Source organism: Pseudopodoces humilis, chromosome 2, assembly GCF_049639895.1.
Source record: "Pseudopodoces humilis isolate 2021_Gansu_Grassland_sample_001 chromosome 2, ASM4963989v1, whole genome shotgun sequence".
NCBI classification, from domain to species: domain Eukaryota; kingdom Metazoa; phylum Chordata; class Aves; order Passeriformes; family Paridae; genus Pseudopodoces; species Pseudopodoces humilis.
Genome location: NC_142201.1, coordinates 106,263,229 through 106,291,221, shown reverse-complemented (window position 1 = coordinate 106,291,221; position 27,993 = coordinate 106,263,229). Strand labels below are relative to the sequence as shown.

The 27,993-nt window shown below is 38.9% G+C and overlaps 1 protein-coding gene across 3 annotated transcripts in view; it reads left to right on the top strand.

The window, feature by feature from the left end:
• Positions 1–5,761: 5,761 nt before the first annotated feature.
• ROBO1 (roundabout guidance receptor 1) overlaps positions 5,762–27,993 on the top strand; it is a 690,461-nt gene continuing 668,229 nt past the window's right edge. For all 3 annotated transcript variants that reach the window (XM_088050995.1, XM_088050997.1, XM_088050994.1), the window contains exon 1: positions 5,762–5,863. The gene's annotated coding sequence lies outside the window, so the exon portion shown is untranslated. The remainder of the gene's footprint in view (positions 5,864–27,993) is intronic.

The following is a 27,993-nucleotide window of genomic DNA, read 5'->3' as shown; positions in this document are numbered from 1 at the left end:
AAATTATCTATCTTTTTGTTAGTTAAATACTCCATTCCCTCCCCAAAATATTGCCTTAACAAACATTATTGTCCAACAGATAAACACATACAATGGTGAATTGAAAGAACTGCCTTCTAAATTTATGATAGTTTTAATGAAAATCTTCCCATTCTTTCTCTACTTCTGAGCAACAAGGATCTGAAACAAGATAGGGCATTATTTTATACACAGCAGTAAACTTGCTGACATAATCACTTTGTATTCCAGCCCCTTGACACATCCACACACACACCAAAAAAACAAAGCATTTCACTAAGTTTTTAAGTGTTCTATTGAGTGTATTGAGCCTTCTATACCGTTGTTCCGGTTTATATTGAGACCAGTATTATCTACATCACATAAAAAAGAATTGCACTGTTTGAGTTTTCTATTTCAGCTACTTTGGTATACTTTAAATCAGTAGATTTATTTATTTCTATTTATCAGAGAAAAATTTTTAAGGTTTCCTCTAGTGTTGGAAGGAAGACTTGACAACTGAGGAAGCACTTTTTCAAGTTCATGCTTCAAACCAAAATGCAAGTTTTCATGTTGCTGAAGCTGTCATGGTCTATGGATGAGATAAAACAAGCTGCCAGGTTGCCATCAGTGAGTCTAGTGATTGTATCTTTCTGTGTTTACTCTCTTAAAATTGAATGCAGTATAATCTAGAATTAATATCTTCCATAGATCTAACTTTTAGGCATGATTTTTAAATTTTTTGTAGAAGTTCCATCAAAACTCTTTTCAGAGTGACTCTCTGGATTTCTTTATCAGAAGGAAAAAAAACATAGAAAATTAAGGCACCAGAGTCTGAATCAATTTTCTTCAGTCTCTATATTTTCCTCTTCATTTGGCAATAGCACCAATTTCTCCCTGACACTTCACTTTCCTCTGATAAACACTTTTGAAGTTTTTTTTTTCCCCTCTCTTATAGTTTTTGGAATGCACTAAGTCATTTAGCTTTTTCCTGACACTATCTTTTCCCTGCAGCCCTCACTAAGTGTGTATACATAGCTTTCCTACTTTTCACATTCACCTCAAGTTCATTTTAACCTTCAGTCTTTATGCACAACTACAGTTCATGGCTTTGTCTTTCTCTTTTTTATGTTTATTTGATTTTTGGTTTTCAGTTTTGAAAACAACTCTAAGTATGAAGCATATAGAATGACTTTCCAATGGTCAGCTATCCAATTTCATAGTACATGTCAATGGATAATAATACAGAAGTACAGCAGAAAACATCCAAGCTGTTAATTTCTCCTTCACATTAAAAAAAAATAAAAATAAAATGGCAACAGAAAGCCCTCACTCTCCCAAAATGTGGGAGGCACATGGAGTTGTGACCTGCAACCATTCCTTGCTGTTGATAACAGATGTCAATGAGACTGAAGTTGTTTTGGGCTTTGGAATGAAAGGATTGTATGGGGGGCTACATATGGGACTCTGTAAGGGTATGAGGTGCTAAATGAGTGTTCCTCTTTAGTTATATCATGCACTGCAACAAAGACAACTGCCAGCTTGAGTTCATACAATCAGTCCTTAGTCCTGCTGCTGTCTTTCCTCTGTTGTAAGAAAGCTTGTTATTTCTTATTATTGTCTACTCTTAGTTATAGGCCAGTTCAATACAGTACAATTTTTGTACGTATGTAGGTTTGTGAATGCAGTGATATGACAAAGGGGAATAATTTTAAGCTGAGAATAGGCTTTGATTTGCTATTGGGGAGAAATTCTTCCCTGTGAGGGTGGTGAGACATTGGCATATGTTGTCCAGAGAGACTGGGGATGCCCCATCCCTGAAAGTGTTCAAGGCCAGGTTGGATGGGGGAGGGTTGGAAAGAGATAATTTTTATCACCCCTTCCAACCCAAACCATTCTCTGTTTCTCTGATTCTCTGATGCTATCCAATTCCTTTTTGAAATCTCATTTTAATCATTCTAAATTTTCTTTTCTCCACTCTCCTTCCTTCCTACATTTTCATCACCAGATGTACTTGATGTTGGGTAATACAGGGCACTTGAAGAAGGTCCAGCCCAGAATTCTAGGAAAACTTCAAAAGCCAGTTTCACCCTCAAAAGTTTTTCTTCAGAGACCATTCTACTGTTTTTCTTGCAAAATTTCCCTACACTGAATTTCTGCCTTCAGCAATAGATTCTTTCTGATAGTCAGGAGGTTCCTCTTGCCTCTATGAATAAGAAAGTTGATAGGCAGGAGTCCTCATTTCTCAAACTGTTTTAGTCAGAAGGGATGAGATGGGAGCAGTCTCTCAGACTTTTCTCCAAATAAACTGCTGAACACAAACAAGAATAAAAATTAACTGCAAGAACAGAAATGAAAGGATTTAATGTGGGTGCCATTTATGCCAGGGGCAAAAAAAGAGCATAAGGGATCTGGTGAAGTCTCTTATGGCTTTATGGAGAGCACAAATTCTGCTCTTGTATTGTGTATTGTACTTCAGCAATACACTCAAGTACACTGAAGCAAATGTATTTTCAGCATATACACTGATCACTTTATGAACCTTATATGTTTTTTGTTTATTCTTGCCCTGGGAAAGACAAAACAAGTTTGCCAAATATGTGTAATCTTTTTGCATACAAAAAAGCATTAATATGCTATAAAGAAACCCCAGACATAACTGCCTATATCTGAATCTAGGAATTACTTGACTTTTACTTGCAGTTTTATGCCTGAGAAGCATCTTCTCATATATTACTCAACTTCTGACACAATCTGTGTTGTTATTAATCAATAGATATACATATTTTTTTCCCCACGTTAAATAATCATTACAAAATGTTTGTTCCCTATGTATTTAAATTATTTTATGTGAATGCTTCTACGGAGAAGTCAAGTATTATATTTGAGCAGGACTTTGGGTGAAGGGGACAGATCTGGTCATTGCCATTGACTTTGGATCAGGCTATCACAGGGTGCTCACTCTCTACAAGCTTCTGTGCAACCTTTATACCCTGGGTTTTATTTCATACAAACACACGTGTTACCACCTTCCTGTGCAGGAATGCACGCCTTGCTGACCACTGGATATAAAAATGTAATGCTGATCTATGACAGCCACAGTTTGTAGAATATAAATATTACACATTATATACAGCTTTGCTTATGTCATGTAATGCACTATTCATGTATTAGGCATAAAAGAATGCAAACAAGGAACATGTAAATGTACAGGTATTATTATGTTTCAAAGAATTTTGGTTAGCATAATGTTTTATTTATTTGCTTGTCTCCCATCAGGCTATTAGCTGGAGTGATAATTGATCGAGCAATTGCATTTTAATTGTGGTAATGGAGTAGCTTTGTGATTTATTCCTCTTTGTTTTGTTTCACTACAAAGTAATCATCTTCGCTCAGATGTTTAACCACCCACCCAATTTATCTATTAAAACAGTTTCACAGCCATATTCCATTAATCTTTGTAGGCTCTACAATGGGCATAGTAATTTCTCTCCTTCACAGGGCAATTTCTTAATTGTGATAATGTTGGTTATTGCCTCCTTCATCCACACTTATACTAATCCACTCTTTTTTTTTTCAAATTTGCCAGTGATTTCACATTACTTTGTGGAATACAAGAGCCCAGAGCCTGTTATCTTTTAAACTGATGTTGATCAGAAATCTCCTTATGGTGATAGCAAGTGTAACAGAAGTAATAAACGGTGAGAGGCATATCCTGAACTGTCAGGTAAACACATTTTGTTCCAAGTAGAGCTAAGAGGAACAAAAGCAAAACAGTGAAACAGTATTTGGTCAAAACTGCAAACAACTACAACATCCTCCTTTACAGCTCGTATTTACTGGTGCAATAGGCAGCTGTTCTCAAAGTAAACTAAATGAAGCTTAAATTTCTTCTATTTAACAAGAAAAAATATGTATGTGTAGCTACAGTGATAACTGAAGGTGTGTATACACAGAAGTTGTTTAATTGTTCTACTATACCTCCTTTGACAACAGAAATGCTACTTGTTTATAGCATTTATCTAAAAAATTAAACATCCAAACCAAAGCAGCAACAGAATTCAAAGAACAGAGAATTAGAGGCTTGTTACAAGATGCAAGTACTTAAAGAGGTAAAGTGTGAGGTAGATCTGAACTGTAGCACTGAGGACCTGATTTTGATCCCATACTTGTCAGCATTTCTCTCGCCAGAGCTTACTGATGTACAAAATGCTGATTTTCTCCTGCCCTCTCTGTTGCTCTGCTCCAAGGTGTACAGTGTACTTCATTCAGAGTGATCCTGAGAGTCCAGGAGTAGTTTGAACACTTGATTTTCCTTCGTGTTTTATCGTGTTTCTTTCTATGTTTATGCCTGATGAAATAATGGGATAGTAGCAAATAACCTTTTGCTCGATGCATGACTTGTCAATCATATTTGTAATATCTATATTAGCTAGGCTGTGAGGACCTTGCCATATAAACAACACCTTACAGACTGTAAGAGACCTTTTGTCTCCTGGTTGTTGATTCCTAGTCTTCCATGTAGGACAAGTGGCATGTGTAGACTTTCAACAGCATCATGCTTTGCAATATATTACAGCCTTTATTCCCAGACAATCTTCATACACTGCTTAAAAGGCTTCATTACATACGTAGTTTTAAGCCTACTAATGGTTATTATCTAAATGTATGTTTGCTATACAAAGCATATTATCTACAGGCAGTAACAAAAGTTTAGGTATGTGTGGTACCCTTGTATGCATATATAAGTGCTTATGTTGCTTTCATTTCTCATTATGTTGACCAATGTTTTCATTATCTCACATTTACCTTCTATGTAGCAGTTGATACATAAATGCAGCATCTGTTTTTTGGTCTTTTCACTGCCTGGGTTTTCAAATGGGGTACTTTCTCTAGTCCAGTGATTCCTTGCATCCAAAAGTGGATCGTAATTTAAATATTGTCTGTCTTTGTATTCTGTAATGGAGAAAACTTACCCTGATAACTGGGTTTTCTTTATTTTTATTCTCTTTTAATTTGGAATAACTTGCTTAATTTTAAAGACTGTTTGCTTGCTCTCTTTGCACAGAGTAAGATGTGCCCTTGGAAAGCCATAACCTGAGAAAGAAAAAGCATAGGTAGGTGGAATTCAGTGAATAATTGATTACTGAAGTAACTACATAATTATTAGGGAACGTGACAGATAATTCTGACAGCTCAGGAGAAGGGGGGGGAAAAAAAAAGGTTGTAGACAAATAAAGCCCTGTTTTTAAAAACCAGACACATTTCTCATACCACACTGCACAATAGCCCTGCAAGAGCAGTTAGGGAAGGGGAGATGGCACGACATCCTTTCAGAGCGTGCCTTTCTCCCGCTCGAACATCGCCGCACGTATCACGATGGGCGAGGTAACGAATCAATTGAGCGGGACTCGCCCCCGCCGCCGTCCCCCAGCCCGTGCCCGCCCCGGAGCCGCCGCCGCCGCCGCTCGGCTTTGTGGCCGCCCGCCGCCGGGGCTGTAGGACCCGGGGGGCGCCGCCGCCGCCAATCGCCGCCGCTGCCGGGCTCTATTTGTATGCAATGCCTGCCGCTCCGAGCCCTAAGAGTAACGCGGAGAACGGGGCCGAAAGAATCCCTTTCCGGAGAAGGATTTGATTTTTCCAGGGTCCTGATACTGGGAAGAATCCGGTTTCATCCCCCTTTTATTCAAAAGTCTGCTGAACGGCTTGTCGACTTCAGCGCGCTTCCTCTCTCTCTCTCTCACCCTCGCTCTCCCTCTCCATATAAATACACGGAGCTCCGTCCTCGCCCTATGCACGGAAAGTTGGGAAGGACCGCCTGGATGATGGAACCGCTAGTTTTCTGAGAGCCGCCTGATCCCGCAGGGTGAGTCCCCAAGTCCCGAAGCTGCGGCCGGTGCCGGGCTCCGGCCGGGCTCCGCAGGGACGGGATGGCCGCTCCCCGCTGCCGGGCACCGGCCCCGGGCGAGGGAGGCAACAACAGTTTCCCGGAGGCGCCGGGAGAGGTCACCGCGGGAGAGGGGATGCCAAAGTCGCGAGTGCGCAGGGTTTGCGGTCCAACAAGTTTCTGCGCGGGTACCGGCGGCGTGCGCCTCGTCGGGAAAAGTTGCCGGGGGCTCTGCGAGCTGCATCCCCCGCTCCTCTAGCCGCCCGGGGGGCTCGGGTGTGATTAACAAAGAAGTTTGACCGCTGCTCAGCCGGCATCCCTCGCCGTGCCCGCCGCTCCCGGGCCATCTCGGGGTGCCGCTCCGGCTGTCCCGCGGAGCGGGGCGCAGCGGGGGATCCGTACCGCAACTTCTGGCGGGTCGCTCCTCGCAGCCCGGGCGAGGAGCGCCGGCTTTGTTTTCGCCGTGCTCGCAGAAACCTTTTCCCTTCTGGTGGGGATGCCGGCGCCGAGGAGCAGCGCTGCGGGGGAAGCGCCCTCCTCTACCCCCGACGATTCCCCGCGGGGCGCAGAGCGGAATTCCGCGGGAGGGGGGGAAGTGAATATATCTATATGTTCGTGTGTATATACATTTATGTGGGTGCGTAAGTATGCTTAGAAATGGAAAGCGCAGCACCGGAGGGGGATGTGACAGCGAGCCCGCCAGCCGAGGGCGGGGGCAGCGCCTGTCTCTAGGCAGGGGCGCTGCGGCGCTCGGAGGGGATGCGCATCCCGCGGGTGTGCGGCCGCCTCCCCGCACAATGGAGGGCCCCCGGCGCGGCGCGGAGGGGCGGGGGGAGGAGGAGAAGGAGAAGGAGGAGGAGGAAGAGGAGGAGGAGGAGGAGGGAGGTCGTCTCTGGCTCCGCTGCAGCAGCTGCTCCTGCTGCTGCAGTGCCGCAGCCCCGCTTCGCCCCCTCCCCGCGGGGCATCGCCCTGGCCGAGGATGCTCGGCGCGGTGCCCGGCCCGGCCAGAGGAGGGTACCGCGCCCTCGCCGCCGCTGGAGGGAACCGGACCCCATCCCGGTGCTGGGGGAGGCTCTCTGCCGGCTCCTCCCGGTCCCTGCGCGGTTCTGCCACGCGGGGGATGGACCGAGAACCTCTCCTTCGGTGGAGGGTTGGCAGCAGGAACGGTGCCGCACCTGAGTGTGAAGGTATCACAAAAAAAAAAAAAATAAAAATAAAAAAAAATTACCACATATACGGAGAGAAAAGTGCAAAACACACGCGCGAAATTCAGGATGGACGCAATTAACTTTACATATAACTAGATCAAAATTCCATTTTTATTGGTTGTTGTTTCTTTCCTTCATGTTCACTGGGATGTATTAGGGTTAATTAATGATTGATGATTCAAAAAGGGGTTTAAATGGAGTTAAGATGTTTTTCATTTCAATTTCACATTTTAGTTATAAAAAGAATTATTTTTAAGTTGCTGGTTGTACTGAGTACACTGAAGACCTTTAGAGGCTTTTCTTTTCTTTTGAGGGAAAAAACGTTTCGTGTCAGACCCGTGTTTCATAGATATGTGGGTAGAAGGGACAGTTCTCTAATAGTAGAGCACTGTGTGTAGATACATGTTGAGGTTCAACTGATAGGCAAGATGTGGCATTTGAGGTTTCTTATTAAGCTGAAGTTCACTCTCTTCACTTAAGGAAAAAGCAGTCTTTGTTGTATGCACCTTGTAGACAAAACAGGTTAAACATGTCCTGCTGTATTATGGAGTAGTAAAGCTAATCTCCAAACATCACATCTGGCTCTTACTACGTGCTGCTTTTCTTAATTAATTTTATATTTGTCCGCATATGTGTCTTCTTACATCTTGCACTGCTGTACATTCCAGGTGCATTACACTGGTATGAAGAGGCTACAGGAGTGTGGAAAGAGATCCAGCTTTTGGTGATTAAGAGCAAGGAAAGAAGGCAGAAAGCTAGTAAAATTACTCTAATGCTTCTCAGGGTAATTTATTGCTTTTCAGTCTTCCATCAAGCACAGCCAAACTTCTACAAATTCTATAGCAATTTTATCCCAACCCTCTACAATAACAGATTTCTGCAAGCATTTTTGGTACCATGGCTGACACTTGCCTAAAAGCTGCACTGATTTCTGTAAGAACCCTCATAAAAACAAAGGATGCCATTGTGGAAATGTGACACAACTGAGCTTGGTGATTGTTGACTGACTTTTTAATCAGTGAAAAAAAATCTTAACCACTTTCCTCATTCTTTCCTTGGTAATATTGAATCCTCAATATTGAGCATTGACCAGTTAAATACTGGAGAAAGGAGGATGACTAATGATGATGCCAGTTTTACAATGAGGCATCTGCAAATTGACAAAGACATCCCAATAGGTGTTTAAAAAGAGGGAAGGATTATTTGAGTTCAGTTGTTTTTTTTAATTTCTTTTGTTTGGGACTTTTTTTCTTTTCCCCTGCTTTGTGAACTTTTCATATTGTCCCTGATACAATTGGGTTTGGACCACAATAAGCAACATAACCCATATGGACCTTATACATGAAAAAGTCTTTCCTTCCAGTAGCTTTTCAAGGCATATGTGCACAACCAAACTCCAATCCAAGCAACAGAGGCAAAAATGTTATTCCTAGGAGGCTCAGGTTTTTATCATTTTTCTAGGAAACCATAGGAAATTTCAATGCATACAGATAAGCAGAGGCAATATGCTTTACCTGTGTGTAAAGTATTAAGTAGAACTGAGACTTGAGAAATCTGTCTTCTTCTGTCTGGGATTCCCTGACTTGTTTGTTGTTGCATAATTTAGCACACTTGTATGAGTCAATAGGTAAGTGTGCAAACAAAGGAGAAAGAAAGAAAAAAGAATGATAGGACAAAAGAAGGTACTTTTATTTTCTAGACCTTTCATTTGAGAGCAATTCCATGGGCTGTGATGCTTCCATGGTGGAATAAGCTGATTAGCAAATGAGTCTAGGTAAAAACACAACAATTTTTAGTACACTGTGATTTTTGTTTGCCCAAATTTTGCACCTGCCCTTTTGAGGGTGTTTTGTGTCCTCAGAAATATGTAGCAATCTCATGTTGCTTTGTTTTAGGGCCAGACCTGGACTCTCAGGTAGCAGGTGACAGAAATTTTGTGTATAATGTGTGAATCCATCCGAGGCTACTAACCTTGTGAAATGAAGTGTGCTTGTGAAATGAAAATGAAATGAAAAGATGGAGATTTAGATAGTGAGCTTAAATTTTACTTTTTCCATCTCTATGTCTTTTCCAGATGCCCTTTTGTAAGTCTTAAAATGCAAATTATTATAAATCATTATATGTTATTATTTTTTAACATATAGAGTGTATGCCCTTTTATTAATGTATTTCTGTACAGCCTTGTTACTTCCTTAACTATGTCTTTGTTAATATACAAGATCAGTAAATTGACATATTTTCATTTTTTCTGTTGAGGAAAATAATGGAATAATTGCATATCACTACTAAAGTCTCTGGATAACACTTTTTGTCAACACTTTATTTTAAGTTGTATTAGTCAAGCTCTGTGAAAATAGTTCAGCCCTTGGTTCTAGGTTCATGAGGTACTTTTGGCCTAATGTTTCTTCCACTTCTTTCCTTGATTCATGACATGATAACTCACACAGTTTAAGTGGATTTGCACACCTTTGGTTGTATTATAAGGAAAAGAGTCTCTTTAAGGAAAGTTCAGAAAATTTCAAATTTCTACCTTCATCAAAATGATCCATCGCTTAACAGAAATACGAAGAGTATCATGGTGTGTCCTCCCCAGCAATTACATTACAGACTTGAAAAAAAAACTGTAGACACTACAGGGAAAATGAATAACCCTAAAGCCCTTGAAAGAACTGTAAAACAAGGATCTATACTTGAGCATGTAGGTTAAACAGCACATTAGATTTCACAAGACTCAAGTAATTCTCACCTAGCATGCGGGGAGATGCAATAAAATGTTTCTTCCAATCTACAAGAGGCTTAATAGATATCCTGTGTTTCACCTGTAGTACTCTATCTGTCTAAACTGCTCAGTCCATAAATCTTTCACTCCCTATCCTTCTTCTAATCATCAGCCCCATCAGTTCTCTCTCACTATTGCCAATTTATAGTCTGTCCAAACACATCAATCCTTTGCTTCAATTAACTCTGTCCTCTAAACTTCTCCATTCATTAATCTGTCCTTGCCCATAGTGAGATCCAAGTGTGGACCATCCTCCCACCTCCCCTGGCCATCTCTGTGTGACTTCCTTAAGCGCATTTTTGTTTGTTTCAAATCCTGTATCATCTATCTTTTTCTTAGACATTTTCAGATCTGTCCTCCAGGTCTGCCAAGTCATGTTCTTAGAGTAAATTTGTTTCCCCAGGTGTCCTCTAGCTTTTTCCTTTGTCAGTAGTGAACTCATTGAGTGTATTTGTCCTCTTTCCACACTCAGCTCTTGTTCTTCAGTAAGAGGAGTAAGTTAGTTTGATCCTTTTACCAACAATATGAATGTGGCAGAAGAAAATTAGTTGTCAGGGAAGAGCAGTGTGGACTGGTGACCTACTGGTTGTCCCCAGCTGAGGGGAAATACTGCTAGTTTTGGTGGGACTTTGTCATACAACTGGTTTCAAACAAATACTCTGTGGTTAATGTTTAAAATTAATCTAAGGAGAGTAGGAGCCAGAGCCCAGAAAGTCTTGTCTTCAGACAAGTGCTTGAGTTTCTGAGCCTCAGACTTTTCTTATGTGCTGTTTGGGGCCCTAGTGCCATCGTTTTCTTCTTGCAGCCTGGGACAATAGAGATGGAATCTGTTCCTTGTCCTTCTTCCTTTAATCTTCCTTGAACCATAACACTGAATAGTTAGTTAGGGCTGAGGAGATATCAGAGACCTAGAACAGTCACAGGATCTAGCAAGAGCTGGAATTGAGGTCCCTTGCTTCCACATGAAGCAATTCCTTCCCTATATATCATTCCTTCCCTTTCTCCTCAGTCTTTTGAGGTGTGGTAGCTGCCATGGTTTGTATTGTAGTTCATGCTGCCTGGATCTTCACTTGGCTCAGAGCATGAGGCTTCCTTCAACCAAGGCGTGGCTTTGAGTCCAAAATTCCTTTCATCCTGATTCTGGATCACTGGGAGGTTGATCCAAGTTCCCTACCTGAGAAAGTTCTGCGTTATCCCCACACCTCTGGAGAAATTTTCAGGCTGAGGAAAGAAACACATTAAGTAGAAATTAGAATGTGGATTTTTCGATATCACTTTCTTCAGTTTAGGGGAAATCATTCTGCATAAGCTCTGGATTTCCCTCTCAGAGACTCTGTGTGAGAGAAGAAATGTGGAGGCATGAAAAGTAAACTTGTGTGCATCTTTGTTATTCCCCATAACAATTAAATATGTTCTGCTCCTAAAAGTGGCATAAGAAAGAATTTGACTCATCTGTTAAAATAGGATTCACTTGCCAACAAAGGTGACTTTTCACACTAAGTTTGCTGTAATGGTGACTACATATTCAAAAAAAGCCATATCTGACTATGTCATCTAATATATCACTCCTTGATGCTTCTACTATTTTATGTGCCTGTTTGAGCTCAGACGTGATTGTCAATTAAGCACTCAGTTTGTTTTATTTAATATTTTGTTGTTGTTGTTGTTCTAGCTCTTTTCTTTCTAAAAGTAACTGTAGAAATTAAGGGAAGAAATTTTGTCTTTGTGAGACACTTGCTGTGAGTAAATGTGTTGTGTTGCTTAAATCACACTTTTTAGTGTCCTGCAGTACATTCTTAAAAACCCCAAGGCTTAAGGAACTTTTTTCAAGCCTTCATTAACACTTCAACACTCAAAATGAACTAGTGATAGAAAGCACCAAAAAACCCCTAAAGATGAAAGTTAATGCAGTCCTCCAAACCAATATAGGTGTAAGAACAAATTACAGGAGGAGATTCACTGCATATGGTGCTGCCCAGGGAAAATATGGAAATCTAAACTAATTGCTACAATGTTTGTAGCTTGCTTTTGTTCCAAGAATGCAAATACTTTAGGATTTTACTAAGAACAGCTGGACAAAAGAGTTGTTAACTCATTTTGAGTCCTTATAAAACAGTCCAACTTACTAAACTTCCAACTGCAATTCCTGCCACACCCAACATGACATGTGAAAGTCAATTGCTTTACTTTCACTCTCCTTTATCACCAGTGGTAGTTGTGACTCAGATAAATTACTCTGCAAGTTTATGTCTGAAATCCACCCTAGCTGTGTAAAGAATTTTGTTAGTGATAAATGAATTTAAGGATATGGCTTGACTCTTTGAACCCATGCTTGAGTTTTTATAGCTGACAACTGAAACAAAAAATCCTTTCTGTGTTAAAAAATCGAACAGGAAAATTAAACAAATTGTCTGCATACAGACAGGACTGCAGACAATTCTAACTGAAGTGTTTGAATATAATAAAGTCAGCTTCAGTCCCCAGATAAACCCCTGATGCAGCTAAGAATTTTTGGCTAATAATCCTTCTGAATTTCAAAAGAAGAAAGAAGCTGTTCTTGAGAACATTGCACTCATAAGGTCTAGGGAAATTCAAAAAGTGTCACTGTTTCCCATATCAGGGTATGGTTATCAAGTTTAACTGGCCATGGCTTAAAAATGAAGCACTGAAGAAACTGTTTGAAATAACTTTCATATTGGGTGTGCTGCACATGGATGAAAGCAAGGCACTCGTTTGAACTATCTCCATTCTGTAATGCAAAGATAGGAACACTTCCTCTGGGTGAAATACGAGAGGAATGAGAGAATGGAAAGTATGGCAGAAGGAATTACGAGGTCCAAATATTCTTCATCTTGAATGGAGATTTGACACTGTGAGTTAAATTTATCTCTGCTTGCTGAAGTGTATTTTTGAGTACCCCAGAGCCTTGTGTGTATTAGTGAACCTCCTATCAGAAAACAGCCACAGTAAGGAGAGGACCACCAAATAAATAATATATATCTAAATAATGATAATGACTAGATTAAACCAAGAAGCAGTTTTCCTCTTTTCTAAGGGGAAAAGAGTTAATTTTCTGTAAAATTCTGTAATTTTACAGCCATGGTAGAATGAAGATTATTCCATCATTTGTGTTCAACACATTACCCAAACAAGAATTTAAATTTTCTAGTTCCTCAACAATGTGCAGGATAAGGGGTATTTCTCTACTTTGAAGCATTATCTCAGCCGAAAAAGATCAAACCCATACTTTAATCAAATGCACAGAGTTCTGTCCATAACAGTTCAACTTGAGAAGTACAAAGCTTTCAATCTTGAAATGTACATGTAATGTATAAGATTATACAAAGTTTAGCTCTTGGACATGTTCTGAGATGGTGAGGTTTTTTTCATCTGAAAAGTTCTGGTAACAAATATTAAAATGTAGTAAGCATAAATGGCTAAGAGCAGGATGAGCATTTTCATGTCTTGCCATACTCAGACTTGATTGCATAGGGGTGTTGTGTTTCTGTCAGTAGCTTGTGTAATTAAAGTGGTTTTGCTTGTGTTTGCATGTAAATTGCAATTGCATATTTTTATTTTATTTTTTTTTATTTCTCACATCATAGTCATAATATGAGCAACAATACTGTTTACTATGAACTGTGAACTTTTTTTTTTTCAAATAAGAAATAAGTCTCTCAAAATCTCTGCTAGGAGAAATTTGAAGTAGGTGATCTGAATGATTTCTTTATCCTCTCTCAATATCATTCCTTTAATGTCATATATGGCACAGACAGTGTGCAAATATGCAATAGCTCATGGGCAACATAGGTCACAGCTCTATTTCTGTAAAAACACGTCTTTTGAAAATTGTCTATTTAAATATTGAAGTCTGATTTTCAGGAAAGGTTACCCTAAATCTCTTAGAATAGATTTCTACTGTCATTAGGGTAAATCTCTGCTTTTTTATCTGAGGCCACATATATTTTTGCATAAGGGAAAAAAAAATGCCTATAGGCTCAAAGTGGCTCCCTGATTTTTTTGCTGATGGTTACCCTCTTTGCTTATTTTAGGACATTTCTTAATGGGTATGCATTTGCTTCACTTGATAAATAACTTTAAGTGCAAGTACAATAATTCTTTTTAGCCTACTCCCATTGATTTGTGCCAATGAAACAATTTCACTTTATGCAACTCCCAGCAAGAGGCAGCACTTTAAAAGATGAAATCAGGTGAAACCGATCTTGATCTATGCCAAGGCATGCAGAATACTGCAAAGCAAAAAACATCCATTTTATTGTGCTGCTTTTTGTAAGGCTGCATAGTTCATAACCTGCTGTTGCTCAGGTGCCCTCTGTGCCCAGCATCACCCAAATCTGACTAATGAGACACAAGTTCTGTGCTAATCAGCAGAGATCAAGAGAGGCAGTGGCCATCACTTTACATTGATCCAGAGAGAGCCCAACCGCTGGTGGAAGATATTATTCAGAATGGGGTTTTTCTGACAACAGGAAGCAAGGGTGAATCCTACAGCTTTGCTGCTCATCTGCTTATCATCACAGATCTGAGACAGTCAGAAGGGAAATCTATATACTTCAGGAATAGAAAAATAATGCAAATTTCTCCTCACTGACCTCTGTATGACTCTGCAATGCATTTCTAATCTCAAACTACACACGTCTTCTTATCCTGCTGTCAGGAATAACCTATTATAAGACAACCACTAGACATTTCTTGCAGTTCAGTACAAGACAGTTCTGCCCTTTTCTGCTGAGATGATCATGGGTGATTCTAAAGCTCTTTCTGTTTTTATTCTGACTATAATATAACATGTTGTTTGGGAGAACGGTTCACACATCTCTGAGAAGGCAGGAAAATTTCAGCTGACCTCAGATTTTCATTGATTCTTGGCTGAGCCTCTGTAATGAGAAGCATGAGAGACTAAATATTTAGAAAACACTAGGCAATATAAAATTGCATGCAGCACATTTCCTGCTGGGACTGCCAGAAGCATGTTGACCCTACTCTTTGCATCCCATCAAGTTCAAGGCTCCTGTCTTAATATCCAGGGAGTTTAATGCTTTTGGTCCAGGATAAACAGAATTTTTCAAGCTCTGTAGATAATGTCTCTTTCTGGTCTGATGGAATGTAGAATGCAGTAAAACTTCTGCAAGAGACAAGATCTTCTAAGGGTGTGTGCTAAAGCACTGTGAAACCTATTCCCTGCAGACTTCAGAACACATTTAAGTGCACCCTCCTCTCTGAACACAGCACCTCTCTAGGCTGGAGTCATGTCTAGATTGATTGCGCAACAGAGTGGGTTTGTTTGTTTGTTTGTTTGTTTGTTTGTTTTAAGACTGCCTCTCAGTCATCAGACAGAGAGTCAAACATGACAGCTGCTGGTCAAACCCACCCAGAAGACAGAAACCTGCTTAGTGTTGCATGTACTGCATGGATGGCATCACAAAGTGCCCCAAAGGAGAAATTGTGCTTCACTCTGAGCATTGTTTCAGAGTGGGAGGAGGAGGAGAGGAATGTGTGGCAGGTTCCAGCCCTTCCATGAATGTCCTCCTGTTCTGGTACAGCTATTTTCTGTCAGGTAGGATGGATAGGTTGGACTGCAGCCATGTCTCCTTGTAGCCTTGCTTGTCTGCATAAGATGCAGCTGCTCCTTTATCTCCTTGAGCTGCACTAAAGAGTCAGGGGACTTGTCCCAGCCAAAGTCACTAAAAATAGTTTCTGTAGTGAGTGACTTTAATCTTTTCATGAGTCATTTGCCATAGAGTTATATGCAGGTGAACAGATAGAAGCTCTGACCAGGGGGCTTTGCATTTCTCAAACTTTCTTTGGGAAAAATTGAACTTTGGAAATCTCTAGATCTGTTCTATCCCAACTATATTTCAGGGGGAAAACATGAGAATTAGAAGTATTAATATCTTCATACTTAAAAGGTATGGATAATGTGTAAGTTATTAAATATATCAGGTTTTTTTATGAAGATAATACCTTGCTACCAAATCTAAGCCACAAGAAGCAATATGACAGAATACAAGGAAATAAACATCTACATGAAGCCCTTTGCATGAAAGGAGAGAAGGTACAAATTGCTGCTCTACTCCAGGTAGCTTTATTTCTATGTCAAAGAAAAGAATGGTCCAGAAACCTGTATATATTATGAAATAAATTATTTATGACCAAAATCACACCCTCTTTTCAGGATAAACAGGGACAAAACAAGAAATCCAAGTGTATTTCAAGTGGGATTCTTCCTTTTATTTTTTCTTTTATTTTTGTTGTTAAAAAACTTGCTATTCCAGTTGTGCCCTTTCAACACTTTCTGACAACGGATCATCCTTCCCATAGGAGTAAATCTGTCATTGTAGGTGGCACTGGAATATTTGTTGGGAATTCAGTTCCTGAGCCTGCTCCTCCCTCTAGTGGAACAGACATTCTTCTCATCAGTAATTCTGATGAAAATTCTGGAGAAAAGGAATGGAAATACATAACCTTGAGAGTGTTTTTTTGTTCTCTCTGACTTCCTAAAGTGGCTCAGAAAACTGAAGAGATAAGAACTGCTCCCATAGGCAGCTAAGACAACTTAAATGCTGCTCCACCTGGAGCACCTGCTGCTTAGAGCCATTGCTGGAGTGCAGGAAGAAGGTGCCTGGTTTGCTTTGCTTTGTTGTTTCTCCTTGGTGTTTGGGAATACCCTGTGGATGTGACAGCTAATTATGTGTCTGTCACAGAGACGTGACACCCCTCTCCAAGAATCTGCTTCAACTGCAGTAGTTTTTTAATTGGTTGGTATTAATCACCTAAAATAGAATGACTGCAGTTCAGAAGTAAAATGCCCATATCAATCCTTTTCAGTGTGCTTCCAAATTAAAAAAAACCCAACCAAACCAAACCAAACAAAAAACCAAAAAAGAATGAAACAAGCAAAAGAAAAACAAACAAAACCAAAAAAAACAAAACTACATGCTGTGTAATTGCTTGTATAATGTAATGTGATTAAAAAAAAATGCAAGGGACAGTAAATTCAGTAGCAAATATTACACAACCCATCTTTCTATCAATGCTATTTTTTTATTCAAATGTAACATTTCTGTTTCTTTAATAATAAGCTACTGGTGAAGAATAGAGGGGATTCACTATGAGAATGGAGATTACATACCTGATATGGGTTTGTGTATGGAATGTAACATGGATTTAAAGAAACAAAACAAAGCTGGATGTTCAGCTGCAGTTATTACCTGCCGGGATTTTCAATAAAAAGTGTGTGAATAATAGAGAAACCATTTGAAGAGGTAGACCTGAGGACCTATTACTTGCCTGGCTCAGCAGTGGCTGGCAAACACTCATTTGTGACACTGAAGCCTGTTCCAACCCCCTTCATGACTCACATCCATCTACAATTTTCCTTAGACTTTTAGGAGACTAAAGGTTATCACAGCATTAAAGACTCGAAAATGTCTATGCATGTTAATTATTCAATGATAGGCTGTATTTAATTAATACCATATGGTTTTGAAGTGTCTTAGTGGCTTTTTCAGCTGATTACATTTCCAGTTACAATTTCTTGTTACCTTACATAGCAGCAACACAGTAAATAAATTCCAGCATCATGGTTTCAACCTGTAACTAAAGAATCTAATTCTGTTTTTCCTGGGTCAGTAGGAACATTTTGACTAGAAACAGGTCATCAAGAAACACCAAGGCTCTAGATTCTCTAGATCAGAAGAAATAGTACAAATGGGAACAAAATGATTGAATTTTCCTGAACTTTGTCCATGTCTTTAAAGTCTGTTGAGAGCTTTTGAAATACAGACTGTTAGGGAATTAATGCACTAAGAACACAAGGATAATAAATAGGGAAGGTACTGCACTAATGTGTCAATGTTTCCTTAAGTATATTTTTCTTAAAGTGGTATATGATTTATGGAGACTGCCTGTGTGAATTGTACCTCCCACCAGTAGCTTCTCCACACAGAGAAAGAACAGTTTATTGCAGCTGTCAGCTAATGAAATGACTCCTGCAGTTCAAGTAGTTGCAGCTTTGGGCTGGAAACTGTGGTTCTGACACTTTTGGCAATGTATACTGATGTCCTGTGGCAGAGGGCTTTTGTTTTGCCACGATGTACAACTACTGCAGCGAGAAAACACCATGAAGACTGGCATATCAGAAACCATTTTATCATTAATCTGCTGTTAGATTTTTTTTTTTGCTGAACAGCAAAAAGTCTGCTGAATTTTGTACAGAACATAATCTTTGAGGTCAACCTGGTTTCAGTGTGGATGATTGCTCTCTTAAGATGTAAAGCTTAAAAAAAACAATAAAAATATTAAGGGGCTGAGATTGCCTTTACAGAGGGTAATCACATACCCCTGTTGGAGCTTTGGCTGTCTGGGCACAGGAGGAAATATCTTCCATGGGATATTAGTACTTTGTAAGGCCTTTAGGTCAAGAGATGCATCATCTTAAAGACACACTGCACCTAGATTAATTTTATTTTTTTCTTTTGAATTAGCAAGTCCAAATATCATGCAAATGAATGGATAAAGCAGCTGGAAAAAGTCTGTTTCATTACTGTACAGTTTATGACTGTGCATGTAACTCAAAAAGATGTGATGGCAATTCCAGCATTTATACCTTATTTCTTTGAGTGGAAATGCACCCACAGACCTCTTATTACAGTCTAACTGGAGGGCTGGTGAATAATCTCAGCATGGTTGAGCAGCAAATGTTGGAGGATAATTGGATCTGCAGGCTAAGATAGTATGAGTGTGGAAGGTCTGGTAGGGAAGATTGATAGGCAGTTATTTTATATCATGTTTGAAATCCACTTTTTGTTTGTAATTTTATATGCAAGATAAGTTGCCTTTAAAAGTTTAAAATTATAAGTTTTGATTGAAATGAAAGATTGAGGTTAATGTTCCCTAAATAATGTCTCTGTAGTCATAAGCTGGTGAGGAGATCATGCTGAAGAGTTCATTCAATAAAGCTTATAAGCCTTTAATTAAATTGTGAAGCCATTTATACAATGCTTTAAAAGTGGATCTTTGAACATAAATTTGAGACACTGAGTTGAGGATACTCAAGCATTATATGTCCTTACAGTGTACTGTACTTGCTTATAGGATACTTTTCCATCTCAAGTGAGACTTCAGTGAATTATTTTATATTGAAAGACAAAGAAAAAAGTCCAGCTGAAGCACTCTGGATAAATTCCAGCCTTTGTAATCTCTTTACAAAGCTGTTAGTGGTTTGTAAGGGTTTTTTAGCAAGCCTAACTTGGATAAGTGCTGCTGCAGTAAGCCTTTAAATATTATTATTATTAGTAGTATTTTCCCTTTTCCCCTTGTCTGTCCATTTTGTCTCTTTTCAATAAGAAATCTGTTTCTTTCATTGTTTGTCTGAGGACACTTAACAGCTCAGGGTAGGATACATTCTACTCTCTTTGCAAAGTTATTCTATGCAAAGCATGTTTGATAAAACCACAGACTTTAAGATAAGACCTGTCTGAAAGGAGGGAACTCAGTCACACTGGTTGTCAGGCTGGGTTTCACAGTGGTGTTGGACAACACAGCTGGGACCTAGTACCTGAAATTGGGATGATTTTACATTGTCCTCTTCTCACATGCTTCAAACAGGTAAAGGCAAAACATGTGGACAATTACAGTGACGCTCTGTGTTCACAGCTAATCTTGGAATCTGCAATTCAATTTGTGTGAGAGGTTGAGGTCTCAAAGATGTCTAAGTGCCTACAGGTAGCAGAGGAGAAGAGAGAGACCCAAATTTAGTTCCACATGACCGCAGCATTTATCTGTTGTGTGAGTCTCACTGAGTGGCTGAGCAGAGTGCACTTCTTGGCTGGCTAAAGAGAAGCAAGCTGCTCCAGACCAGTCCCAGATCTTTTCCCCTTTTGTCCCTCTGCATGACTTAGGCATGTGCTGGTGGGAAACTGGGAGATGTGGAGCTGACCTGCTGATGTGTACAGTTTTCCACTGTGGCTGGAAGGAAGGTGAATGGATTGTAACTAACACTGCTGTGATAGAGCTGGAGAAGGGACTGAGGACCTGAATCTTTAGGAAGGGATTTTTCACAGCACAGGCTGCTCACTGCAGACATCCACAGGGACAACCTATGGCATTTTTTCAGAAGATGAAGGGTACAACTTGCAGAGAAGGAAGGGGGAGAAAAAAACAGAGAAAATAGGGTGTATTTGCCATCAATACTAGTTCCTGAAAACGAGAAAACATCGCCTAGATTTATTGACAGGAAACAAATCCATAAATTGGCTGTTGCTCTCTCCCTCATAATTGTAGTTATTAAATCTCTCCATTCAAATGGAAGAAATTTTATGACATAATTTTAGGTTTGGATTTGACCAACTATATGGGACTGTATAAAAGGCAAAGTATTTAACTTTTACCATAACAAGAAAGGAGAATTAGTATGTCCTTAGCTTTTATCATATAGACATAATTTTAGCATCTTACATGAGTAGTGTAAATTACATAAAGGTGATTTTTTTTAAATTTAATAGAACTATTTAATAGCTGTCTCTGAATCCTACACTGTAGCTACAAGTAAACAAATTTAAGCAGTAGAATACTCTATTTCTTTTCCTGCTATAAAACTTTTTTTCTTTTAACAGTGTTTTAAAAAAAAATAATTTTGAGATGGAAGTTTCTTCCACTTCTATAATTATGGTCTGTATATTCCAATTCTGGCTTCTTATGACAGGATATTTCAGTATTCTTACATTCAAGCTTCAAAATGAAAAGCTCAGACTGCTTCAAACTGTAGAAATTGTTAATCGTGAATAAGATTTAGGGAATATGAGAGGGAAAATGAGCTTCAGCCTAACTTTGAATTCCTGAAGCAGCAGCCTGGGACTCAGTACTTGGTTTCAGTCTCACACATTACACACTAATTGGCAGACAGGACTTTCTCCTTTCTGGGAACTGAATTAACCTTTGGCTGGAGAACTGTTGAAATATGTATAATCCATAACTCCACACTGTTGTACAGGACTGTGGTGGAAAAGGGCCTGAGTTTGATTCTGTTTCTCAGTGTTTCACTGAGAATTTTAAAGGCCTGCACTAAACTTAGTTGTGTTCACAGAAAATTGGTTTTCCAGTTGGATGCTAATTATTATTTTGCTTTCAGGCTTGTCTAGCAGGAGCACCACCCTCACTGCCTGCACTTCTAGCACTCACAGTTATTCCCAGTCTCTGGTAAAAGATCTAGTAAAACATCTGCAGGGTTATGTTATCTTCAGTATAACAAAAAGTAGTAGTTGAGGGGTTATGTTTTCCTCTTATTTTGTTTTGTTGTTTTATTGTTTTATTGTTTTGTTTTGTTTTTTTTTTCTCCAAGACTAAGGAGTAATTAGACTGCACTAGAAAATAATCCTGTAGAATTGATTCATTAGAACCAAGTGAAGCAAGATTTTGGAGACAAATACTTGTACATGGAACTTGCAGCTGGATGGTTCCTTTCACTTACAAGCTAAACACATCAGTGTGGGAAAAATCTGCAGGGTGTGGGCAACTCCTTAATAAGAATCCTGCCCACCAATCAGTAAGGATTCTTTTTTTTTTGGTTGGTTGGTTTTGGGGATTTTTTTGGTTTTTTTTATCTTTCATGTCTTGCCTGCACCCCTCCAAAGCCATGGCAAACAATGTTTATTGAATCAGCTTGCCATCAGCAGGCCTGATCCAAATCTGTTCATCCACAGCTCCTGGGAGCACAAGGACAACAGTTGTTGATCCATTCTCTGTCCAGAGATTAAATTTAGCATTATTATGGGGAGTTAATGCCTTTGAGCATGATCAGAAGGAAAGTAATACCGTTACAGGTTTGGAAGAGGCTAAATTTCTTGGTTTTCTTCATTTATGGACAAATTTTGAGAAAACTCAGTGCCACCCAAGACAAAATGACAGTGTCTGGCAACACATTTACCATGAAATAAATTTCCATTCCTTGTGCCAAACAGATATGGATAACAGTGTGCTGATTTCCATTGATCTCTCTGGAAACAGGTGATCAGTAAGGATGAGCCATTTTTGTGAAAAGAGGGTGATAAATGCAACATAGGAAGCAATGGTCCTATTTATTTTGGTTTTTAAGTCTTAAGAACTGACTGCAGGGACTCACAGAAATATTGTAGAAAATAAAACAACAGCAAAAAGAAAAAAAAAATAGAAGCCACAGCAACCTACATTAAAAATTAAATTACAAGTAATATCAATCAATGCTGGACATATAGAATGAACATATTAGAGAAAATTGAACACAAAAAAAATCAGAAGTACAGCTCTTTCTTTTCTTTCTGTTCTTTTTACACAATTACTTTGAATATATTTATCTTTGGAATGAAAAAATTTAAAAGCTGTTATGCAACAAATGAAAAAATCAAATTTAATTCAAGTTTATACCTATTAAAATATATAATTGCTTTCATTGTGACAAACTGATTAGCACTATTTGTAATAGCAAAAACATGTAATTTCTAACTTTTCAGTTGGAAGAAGTCACTCCCAATATATGCAAATTAACAGCTGCTAATTAGAATACTGGGGTTTGCAAGTAGGCTGCTGAAAGACATCATCGTTATTATAATTAGTGCTGAAAGAATAGAAAATAAATAAGTAATCCCATTATCTGTATTGACAGAAATGAAAAATCTTAGACCAAATTATTCCTGTTTTCCAAGTTTAAAATGAGCAAGTGTGGCAATCGATTACTTCTTTTGCATTGCCTCCATTGTACCACCAGCCTTATTGATTGGTTTCAATTAATGTATGCCAACAAGTAAATTAAGGTAGCACCTGAGGCATAATTCTCTGGTGGTTCATGTACACTGACTTCTTAGCATTCTTGCTGTTTTAATTCCTACTGAGCATATTGCTGGGAGCTACAATATTTTTCAGTCTGGACACGGACATTACCCATGGCTCTAATGACAGGTCATTTACAGCAAACCCATGTTTCACTGCAGAGATGTCTCTTTAAGTGACATCTTATCAATGGCAATTCAATTAGTCAACCCTAAGACTTTGAGATACATCTCACGCTGTGTCACACAACATAGGCTGTTTTGCATTTTAAATGTTAGCTTTTGTCATTGCTCTGCTTCTTTGGGATACGTAAAAAAAAAAATAAATGCATTTTCGGTACAATTCTTTGCTCAAAACTTCATGGAGAACCTTTTCCATGTTAAATGCAGCTGCCTTCATCCCCAACAATGCTGTCAGCTAAAGACACTTGTGGACTTGTACTGTGGACAGGAGTTTTTCAAAGCTGCTGCTCACCCTATCACCATATTCCACATGTCATTGACTGCTGTTAACATCAAATGATTCTGAGCATCCGAAATATCAGAGCGTCCAGGTGTCTAAAATATTCAGCTACTGCAATATAAATGGGATGAGTTCATAAATACTATTGTGGAGTACACAGCCTGTGCATACAGGCAGAAACACAAGCTATTTTAAAGTAGCAGAGTAGCAGAGAATTTATGGCCAGGTTCTTATTTTTCTGGGATACTTGCTCGATGAAGACATCCTAATAAGACGTGGTCCTGCTCTGCACTAGCCAGCTGAGGTCCTGAGGGATAAGCAGAGCTGTTTTCCATGGGAAGTGGTGATGTGCTGAACAGGGTGCCTTCTGGAGTGCCTGCTGGAGCAAAGTGCAATTACTTTGTTGTTTTTTCAGTGCACAGTCCTGTGTGTAGTGAGCACACGTTGCTCAGGATGCAGGAGTATAAAGCAAAGGAGATGAATTCCCAAACTGTGCAATGTAAAACTCTAGGCAACATAACACGCTTCAAGAGAGAACATTTTTCTGTCAGTGAGTGCTCTAGATGCTTATTGGAAACAGTTGGGAAATGAACAATACACCCAAGTTTTTAAAAAAAATATCCAAATATTTGCTGGTTGTAACTGAGCAAAAGGTCTGCTAAACCAACACAGAAATCTTGAACACCAGCTGCTTTATATCCCTAAATTCTGTTTTCCAGCTCTGTTGTACTGTGTGTGTGAGTGACTAAATCCCCAAGCCCTTCTTACCTTATCCTTATAAATAAGAAGTAATGTTTGTCAGTCTTTTCTGTAGTACTTGAATGTTTTGTGTGTCTGTACCTCATTTCTAAATGACTATTTTCATATGTTCACCCTTGAGTTTATTGTAGTAGAATCAGACTCAAAGCAATTTTTCCCATTGTTGCCTAGAAAAAACAAACCAAACTTGTTATTTACAAAGAGAAAGTTATTGCTCATAAATATCTCAACTGGAGCACTTGGCAAGACTGTAAGCTAAATGTACACAGATAATTTCCCTGATAAGCTGTGTGGTATTACAAAACACCAACTTGTTTTTATGCAACATTTGTTTTACAAGTATGTGCAACATCAAATTCAGTATTCAAAATTCCATGCTAATGAACAATTTTAACTAGTTTCAAATTACTGGATCTCTATTCTGAGATCAAATTTTAATCGAGGAAAAAATTGTATGATAAGGCTCATTAGAATATTTTAAAATTTATTTAGACTGAAATTTAAAAAAAAAAAAAAAAAAGACTGGGAAAATTCATCCTGATAGAGCTATGCTGCTTTGTAGTAAAGAAAATTAACTCATAAGGAAAACTGATAAATGATAACCACTAATTTATGCTAGTAATGTTTTTTGTTTTGTTTTGTTTTGTTTTGTTTTGTTTTGTTTTGTTTTGTTTTGTTTTATTTTGTTTTGTTTTGTTTTTAAACTGGCAATACATATATATTTCTATGCATATGTGTGTGGGCTGAGATATGCATATGTATTTTCAGGGCACATCTTTGTTAGTGCATTGGTTTGAATCAAGAGCATGCTTTTGAAGTGCATATATTTCTTTCTTTCTTATTGAGCTTTGCTTCATGTCATGGGGAGCTTTTGCAGTGCCTCAACTTGATTCCTTTCAGATGAAACTAGGATTCAGATTTGGAAGATTTAGCACACTCCAGGAGTGTAACTAATGCACTCCAGCTGCAAATGGGCATTCAGTCCAGAGAGACAGACTAGAGTTAATCTGAAATAAAAAGCCTTGAAAGGTGCACATTATGGGCATGTGTTGTCAGCATCAACTGTTTCTCTCTACAGGGTTGCCACTATCCATCTATAAACCATCTGCTAACCCAGAAATGGCCTTTGAATTTTCGTATGTTATTATATTTTATTTTATTTTTTGGTTTTTGTTTGATTTATCATTCTGTGTGAGGGATTAGACATTGTTCCTACACAACCATAGCAGGCACTGCTACAGTGCAGCACAAAGTATTCACATGTATTCAGTGAGATGGCCAGTTATAACAGCATCATTACTGCATCATATTAGATTGTTGTAAAACCTGCATGATCTGTATCCCTCAGCAGAAGCTCCCTTCTGTGGTCAGAGCCATCTCTTGCTGCTGTCATTGTCTTTTAAAACCTTATCCCAACACTTGAATAGGTCATTATTCAAGCTTCTTACAATTCTACAAAATCTAGTTGGATGTTGTTGGAGTATGTATGAAGTAGCAGCCCTAAAATTCACCCATATGACACTCAATCCCACCTTGCTCCACAGATTAAATTCCAATATGAATTATATTTCCTATTATTGCAGTGAGAAACATTACAGATTTATAAAGTTACTTATAAAAGTGAGTTGCTGTCTGTAGTGACTGCTTTGCAGAGCCTTTCTGAGGTGGGGAAGGGTTTTTGCATTTGCTCATGCACAGGTTTTAAAACCCAACTGTGCTTCTCCCATGTCTCTCTAAAGCACTAGGTTTTGTTATCACGCTGCTCAACAATGCTTCACTTTTATGCATTTGATTAAAACTGAATCACTGGGGAATATTAGCCCACATGACAAAATCATCACGTAATTTGGCAGAAGCATGGAACAGTTGACAGCCCTTGCCTAGGGAGAGCCCCAGGACACAGCTAGCAGAGGGAATAAATTCACCTTTGACCAGAAGCAAAAGCAATGCCTTTTGGATTGAGAGTTAAAGTCTTGCTGTAAAACATTCCATCTGCTCCAACACCAAAACTTCAAATGTCTGCCACAGGAGCATTGAAATTTGAGCTTTTAAGAAATGTTTAATAAATTATACTGTTGCTTATATCCTTAAAATGAAATTATTCAGCCTCTCTCATACTCCGAAAAAACCTGATTGCATACTTAACTTGATCTGTGTAAAGGGTAACTTAGTGGGCCCCTGCAGTAGGAAAAATTACTTTTTCTGATTCTCTAATTAAAGTTGTAGGAGTACATATTCCTCCAGTCTTAGATGTTCAGTTCAGGATAAGGTAATGATTTAAAATGGAAATTACAGTATATATAAAATAATACAGTATATATATATACATATTTTGTATGTATATATGTATATATATACATACAAAATTATGATTTTCTAAAAGATGCTGCTATTAACCAAGTTTATTTTTTCAAGGTTCATCAATATATTGAACTTTAATGACTTATATTTGCCATTCTTTCTCATTTTGTAATTGGTATTTTGGGGTAGTAGAATAGTAAAATGTTATGACATTCTATTTAGAATTTGTTTTGGTTTATTTCTGAGCCAATGTATTGATATACTCGTTTAGGGTTTGGTTTTCCCTTGGTTTTCTTTTCCTGTTCCTCTTAGTAGGGTAAATTAAAACCAGACCAGAAGGATGAAACATTGTTAAAAAGGAATATTAGGGAAACCAGCAATGTACTGGCTGGAAGAATCAGCAGCCAGAGGCAGCTTAAGGAGAGTAAACTAATCTGATACAACAGGAGGAAAGAAATTCTTTCTGCTTTATTTTTTTAAAATCTCCCATTCTCTTGTCCAAATCATAGATCTTTGGATGACATGAAACCAGTTTCCTTCATTACAACTTTCTAAGATGTACTCTGCTTACAAACTTGAGTTTGTGACTTTAAATGGTTTAAATGGAGCCATGAAAACTTTTGGCTCTGTCTTTTATTAAGACCACTTAGAAAGGAAAACGTTGGCATACCAGAATCATAAAGCTGAGTATCTGGGGGTTTCTACTGAATGAATTAACCTCAGAATAATCCCCACTTAATCTCTATCTAGTCATGACCTAAGTGGATACACGTCAGGAGAAAGGTGGTTTATGGACCCAAGACTCAGAACTAGAGTATGTAGATTAAGGACACGTGTGTTGTATTTCATGTTTAATTCAATCAAGATGTTCAGTGGTGATAGCACAAGATAAAAATACACTAGGTTTTGTCAGAGGAGTTTCTGGAAGTGATAGTGGACGTATGTCGTGGTATGTTCCAATAATGTATCACTAAGTTGCTTGTTCAGAGCTTATTGAGAAAAATAAGTTTTCCTTAAACAATTGTAAATGAAATCTGATCATGATTTGTGAAAATCTTTTATATCCACCCATCCACCTATCCATCCATCCATCCATCCATCCATCCATCCATTATCCATCCATCCATCCATCCATCCATCCATCCATCCATCCATCCACCCATCCATCCATCCATCCATCCACCCATCCATCCATTATCCATCCATCCATCCATCCATCCATCCATCCATCCATCCATCATCCATCCACCCATCCATCATCCATCCACCCATCCATCCATCCATCCATCCATCCATTATCCATCCATCCATCCATCCATCCATCCATCCATCCATCCATCCACCCATCCACCCATCCATCATCCATCCATCCATCCATCCATCCATCCATCCATCCATCCATCATCCATCCATCATCCATCCACCCATCCATCCATCCATCCATTATCCATCCATCCATCCATCCATCCATCCACCCATCCACCCATCCATCCATCCATCCATCATCCATCCATCATCCATCCACCCATCCATCCATCCATCCATTATCCATCCATCCACCCATCCATCCATCCATCCATCCATCCATCCATTATCCATCCATCCATCCATCCATCCATCCATCCATCCATCCACCCATCCATCCATCCATCCATCCACCCATCCATCCATCCATCATCCATCCATCATCCATCCTTCCATCCATCCATCCATCCATCCGTCCATCCATCCATTCATCATCCATCCATCCATCCATCCATCCATCCATCCATCCA